Genomic DNA, 6,581 nt, shown 5'->3' with positions numbered 1-6,581 from the left:
GAGTGAACGAGGGGACGGTGGAGATTTTCGTTTCATTAGGCAAATAGTCTGTGCGCTGTGTGAGGGACATCTCATCTCAGTGCAGCAATGTCACTCTATAGAAGGATAGAAGGTGACACGCTGGAGCACTGATACCAGAAGGGTACAAACTGGATACATTCACAGCTCACTATCACAAAGGAGGGAGGGATGGAGGGATGGATGGAAGTGTGTGTGTGTGTGTGTGTGTGTGTGTGTGTGTGTGTGTGTGTGTGTGTGTGTGTGTGTGTGTGTGTGTGTGTGTGTGTGTGTGTGTGTGTGTGTGTGTGTGTGTGTGTGTGTGTGTGTGTGTGTGTGTATGTGTGTGTATTACTTTACTTGTGAGGACGAAATGTTCTCACAAGTATAGTAGAATTTGAGGAAAAGACATTGTGAGGACCGTTTTCCTGGTCCTCGTGAGAAAAAAAAAGTTTTATGGTGGATAGGATTTTTAGAGATACATTTACAATTAAAACAAGATTCATGTTGAGGTTAGGTTTAGGATTAGACATTTAGAGGGTAGGTTTAGGATTAGACATTTAGAGGGTAGGTTTAGGATTAGACATTTAGAGGGTAGGTTTAGGATTAGACATTTAGAGGGTAGGTTTAGGATTAGACATTTAGAGGTTAGGTTTAGGATTAGACATTTAGAGGTTAGGTTTAGGATTAGACATTTAGAGGTTAGGTTTAGGATTAGACATTTAGAGGTTAGGTTTAGGATTAGACATAGAGGTTAGGTTTAGGATTAGACATAGAGGTTAGGTTTAGGATTAGACATAGAGGTTAGGTTTAGGATTAGACATTTAGAGGTTAGGTTTAGGATTAGACATTTAGAGGTTAGGTTTAGGATTAGACATAGAGGGTAGGTTTAGGATTAGACATTTAGAGGGTAGGTTTAGGATTAGACATAGAGGGTAGGTTTAGGATTAGACATTTAGAGGTTAGGTTTAGGATTAGACATAGAGGTTAGGTTTAGGATTAGACATTTAGAGGGTAGGTTTAGGATTAGACATTTAGAGGTTAGGTTTAGGATTAGACATAGAGGTTAGGTTTAGGATTAGACATAGAGGTTAGGTTTAGGATTAGACATTTAGAGGGTAGGTTTAGGATTAGACATTTAGAGGTTAGGTTTAGGATTAGACATAGAGGTTAGGTTTAGGATTAGACATTTAGAGGGTAGGTTTAGGGCTAGACATTTAGAGGTTAGGTTTAGGGGTCGGGGTTGTCGATTTTTCCCTATTTCATACACATTCCCTATTTCATACATATATATTGTGTGGCAATGTCAAACACTGGAAAATTGGCGATCTACATGCTACAAGCTTGTGGATCTATTATTTTTCGGCTTTAGACTTTTTCTGTAAAAAATGCCCCCCCCCAAAACTTATAAATCAATAATAAAATCGGCTTCCTAAAATGTCGATGGCCTCACAAGTATAGTAATACAAGCGCACGCACGCACGTGTGTGTGTGCGCGCGCGCGTTCTCGCTCCTGTGTACGTGCGTGTGAGCTGCTGGGCCTGGAGCCAAACTGACTGGGGAAGTTTTTAGTCATCTGGCTGGCCTCGACCTCAAAGTGTCATAAGTGAGCGGAGATAACCACGCTGTTTGGTGGGCCAATCTCAGTCCGGGATGCAATCATGACAGGCTCCGGTAAGCATGACTCCTCGCTTTCAAGGGAGGAGAGAGAGAGAGAGGGAGAGAGGGGGAGAGAGAGAGAGAGAGAGAGAGAGAGAGAGAGAGAGAGAGAGAGAGAGAGAGAGAGATGGATGAAATCAATGCCAGGAAAGTCCTAGAAGATCTTAAAGAGGGGGGTCGGGATAGAGAGAGAGGGGGATGGGTATATCACATAAAAGCTGCTTTGGATCAATAATAAAAGTGGCATAGTCGGCTAATTTAACGATTTTGTCTTTAGATTAGTTAACTGGATATATAGGAGGGTTTTTAAACGGGTCAGTTGACAGTGGGAGCAATATTTTAGCCTGGGCTACGTGTGTGTGTGTGTGTGTGTGTGTGTGTGTGTGTGTGTGTGTGTGTGTGTGTGTGTGTGTGTGTGTGCGTGTGCACGCCTCACTGTCTTTCTATCTATCTATCGCTCTTACTCTCTCTTATGTCAGACCCATTCATTGTCTTTTGATGACACTTCAGAATTGTATTTTCCACCAGAAAACTGCAAGCTGTGACCTCCCCATCTACAGTATGGATGAGTGCCCACTAACAGTTGAATTTGTATTATAAACCAAGCCTTATACTGCAAAGTTTGCATCTTTTTTTACTCTCTCGCGTGCCACCACTTCACTTTTTGCGGTTGTGTGGTCAACAAACCAAAACACATCCCTGTGAGAACATGGTGGCATTATCAGGAGCGAACTCTGCATTTTCATGTTTTTTACGTCTATATCTCGTCTCTGTATCGGGGGGGGGGAAGAGGGCCTGACAGTGAGAGAGTATCTCTCTTATATCTTGGACATTTGTGTCGAGTGAAGCAGATACAGGGCTCAGTGTTTTGAGTCAGTCATGAATCTTCAACAACGTGCCAGGAAAAAAATCCAAAATGTAGTCGAGGCAATGGTGGGTGTAACTGGTTTTGTGCAGTGCTTGTGTATCCATAGAAACAGCAGGAGTAGGTATCATATTTTTCTGTTGTACAAAATGTTTCGCAGACAGGCAGTCAGTGGTGGAAAGTAACTAAGTACATTTACTTAAGTACTGTACTTTTTACAATTATGAGGTATTTGTAATTTACTGGAGTATTTCCAATTGTCAATACTTTTACTTTTACTACACGAGGCAAATATTGTACTTTTACTCCACTACAATTATTTGAAAACTTTAGTTACTAGTTAACAGATATACAATTACATTATAAAACTTACATTAACCACTTTAGCCCTATTTCATAGGCTATGGGAAAATAGCCGAAGCTCACAACACGTCGCAGCGTGTTGCGAGCTGGTAGATCTGCTATTTTCAAAATAAATATGTACTTTTACTTTTGGTACTTTAAGTACATTTTGATACCAATACTTTTGTACTTTTAGTAGTAGTTGAATTCCGGACTTTTACTTGTAACAGAGTACTTCTACATTGCAGTATTGATACTTTTACTTAAGTAAAACATTTGAGTACTTTTTCCACCACTGGCCAAATGACAATGACACATAGCTGTTGCTAGGGTCATGGGTGTCTAATCATCCTATCAGTTTATGTACACCTACACAAAAAAGGTCACGCCCTCGACAAACCATTGTCTGGACAGCCAAATCACATGATGGCTGGCTAACAGCACACCAAACTGCAAAATAATGTGAATATAATTACTTTTCCAAATGAGTTTATTACACCTTTGAGGTCAGTTTCACAGGACACACAGCTGCTGTTTTTTAAAAGGAGTTGGAACCTGGTGGTATCTCTCAAAAAAAAAGAAAGAAAAAAAACTCTCGTTTCCAACTACATCATCATTAGGCAGCTCCAAACTTCTGCTCGACTCCATTTGCAAATCATGTTTGGCTAAAATGTAGAAGTTAGGTTCATGCTATGACTAGGAAAGAAATAATAAATTGATTATGTCTGATGGGCCAAAAAATCTAAATCTAGAGAAAGAAATGCAAAAATCAAATTTTTGTGTTTGATATGTTTAAAACATGTTTAGAGAGACATACAGAGAGAGCAATGGGAAGAGACCGTAATAATTCAGAGGGGCTAATTTGTAGGTTTAACTCTCCCGGCCATGTTATTGGAGCAGTAATTAGTATGTGATCCATGCCCTAGTCTCTTGGCTCCGAGCCAAACCCCTCACCTTTCAGAACTGCTACACATGGCTTATTGCGTTATAATGTAGCTTTCAACAAGTTCCCTAAATGGAGACAATTAAAATCTCAAAATAGCTGCCCTCGCTATTCAACAAAACACAGGCCCCAGTGGAAAACGACATGCAGTGTGGGAGCATGACATGGGTAGCACCAAACCCAACCCCTCCTCCCCCATACAATTTATAATTTAGGCATTTTGCAGACGCACTTAATCCAGAGCGATTTACAGTAAGCAAGGAAAGGACACAAGATAATACATCAAATACATAGAAATAGTCTAATAATAAAATAAAACATAAGTAAACCAATAATCCAATAATAAACTAATACATAAGTAAACCAAGAACCTGTACATTGAAACTATACACACTATAGGATGCCAGGTCAACAGTGACCTGGCATCTGTCTACATAACATGCTATCTAAGTTACATTTTAGCCTTTGCGTAAGCCTGCAAGGTCGTCAAGGCTGGGGCAAGTGCTACGGGCCGAGGTGGAGTCTGAAGAGGTGAGTCTTCAGACTGTACGGCAGAAGATCGGGAGTGAGTCTGCAGTTCTAACTGCGATGGGGAGTTCATTCCACAGTTTGGGAGCCAGAAGGTAGAAGAGCCTGGGGACACACACGGAGGATATCTACGTGTGCGTAGATGTACTTTTTGGGGGATGCCTGGTTACCAGTAGCGGCCCCCACCCCACCCCACCCCCCCTTTAAACACAACACATGAGTACCGGTGTTATCAGTATACGCAAACACTGTTCAGCTGAAGCGCCCTGTCACTCTCCACAGTAACAAGATACCCTTAAAGAGCCACCAGATAACAGCATGCCCAGGCAGTATCCATGTTCCAACACCTCTCATTTGTGGCTGGTGTTTACAACAGAACAGGCGCTGTAATCAAACACACACACACACACACACACACACACACACACACACACACAGGTCTGGAGATCACAAATCCCCCCGGGGGAAAGGAGGGGGGGGGACTATGTTTAATGCATGAGACCCTAAACTGACTCGAGAAAACGAGACCCTAGAAAACCCTTGAATGTATTCGCTGAGGTTTTTTTTTTCAGAAGCTTTGACCCATTCAATCCGGAAACGTACTGTATCTGTGTGTCATTTTAAGATTTATTTGGCTGTTCAAAAATAGCAGATCTACAAGCTCATAGCGCGGCACCGAGTGCCACGCTATGAGCTTGTAGATCTGCTATACCCTCTGCTATTTAAAAAAATCATTTTTAACTCAAATATTTTGCTTTTCAAAAAACTGTTAGGATTTAGAAGACATTTACAGAATCCCCAAAAGAAAAAAAAATTGTTAAAAATGTATACATTAAAAAATGTGCAAATAATTTCCACGATTTAAAACAATCTACAAGCTCATAGCGCGGCACTGAGCTTGTATATCTGCTATTTTTGAATAGCCAAATAAATCTAAAAATGACACACAGATACGTTCCCGCCGGTCTTAATGAGTCATGAATAAAATCCCCTCCCCTCCCCCCCGCCCCTGTATCTCTGTCTACCTGTCTGTCTACCTGACCTGCCTGTCTGTCTGTCAGTCATGTCCTTTCCCCTGCTCAGAGTGCGCGTCACGTCACTACTGTGCCCTTTGCTTTGCACCATCAGTGTCAACACTGGCGTTCCTGTGTGGCTTCTATGTATGTGTGATGTGCTCCTACCCTCCGCTTTTTGTGCCAATGCAGCTCCTTTGCATTTTTCTCCTCGCTTGTCACCGATCAAACAGGATAATGTCAAAGTGAGGATGACTGAGTGCAGTCATACCTGATTATGTTCAGTCTCAGCCCCTCTGTTATATATCATCCATCCAGGTTGGTTATTTATGATGCAATTTGCATCTTGTCTTTTTTTACTATCCAAAAAATGAATAACTAAATACATTACACACACAAAAACATTTTTCAAATCCACACAAATCTTGTATGGGGGTCTATGGTACAACATATTTTCAGAAGGAGGGGGTCTACGGACAAATATTAATTGGGGGTCCTTGCCATGAAAATGTTTGAGAACCACTGGTTTATACAACATTAGGAAACAAGGCCAAATAAGCAACTACACTTTAGAAATAAGCCCAAAAAAACACTACAAATTTTTACAAGCAACTTTACAGAGAAACAAGCCCAAAGTCGCTTATAATAAGCGGCCATGGCAACACTGCTACTGAATTGCATTGCGCACTTGACTGGTTGACTTGTTTGTTTCATAGAGAGAGAGAGAGAGAGAGAGAGAGAGAGAGAGAGGGGGAGAATTGTTTAATGTCAATGATTAGCGTCCTGTCTCGGTCTCGCGCATATATCACGGGAGCCTTGCACGTTTTCGTGAGACGTCGGTTAAAATTAATTGGAATAAAAACAAATGTATGTATCGGGTCTGGATAGCATCCTAGTGAACTATCCTATCGTGTGTGATCCCTTGGCGGCGATCAATCGTATAGTGTGAAAACCACAACGATATATAACAGGCGATTTCAAGAACGAGACCTGTGTAGTGTGAAATGCTTAACGATCTGATGACCCCCTGACCACTTTACAAGTCTTCCAGTGTGTACCTGCCCTAAATTTTTATAATTTGACATCGCACCGGACTGGGCACTATGTGCCAATATTAGTTTTTATTATAGATATAATTTCAATATTACTTCTCTCAGTCGGAAGAGAGAGACAACGGACAGAAAACGTACAAATTGTAGCTTTTAACAAATATCACTTACATCTAATCCTAATT

This window comes from Gymnoscopelus braueri (genome assembly GCF_963280865.1).
Source record: "Gymnoscopelus braueri genome assembly, chromosome: 5".
Classification (NCBI taxonomy): Eukaryota; Metazoa; Chordata; class Actinopteri; order Myctophiformes; family Myctophidae; genus Gymnoscopelus; species Gymnoscopelus braueri.
This window is presented reverse-complemented; position numbering follows the sequence as displayed.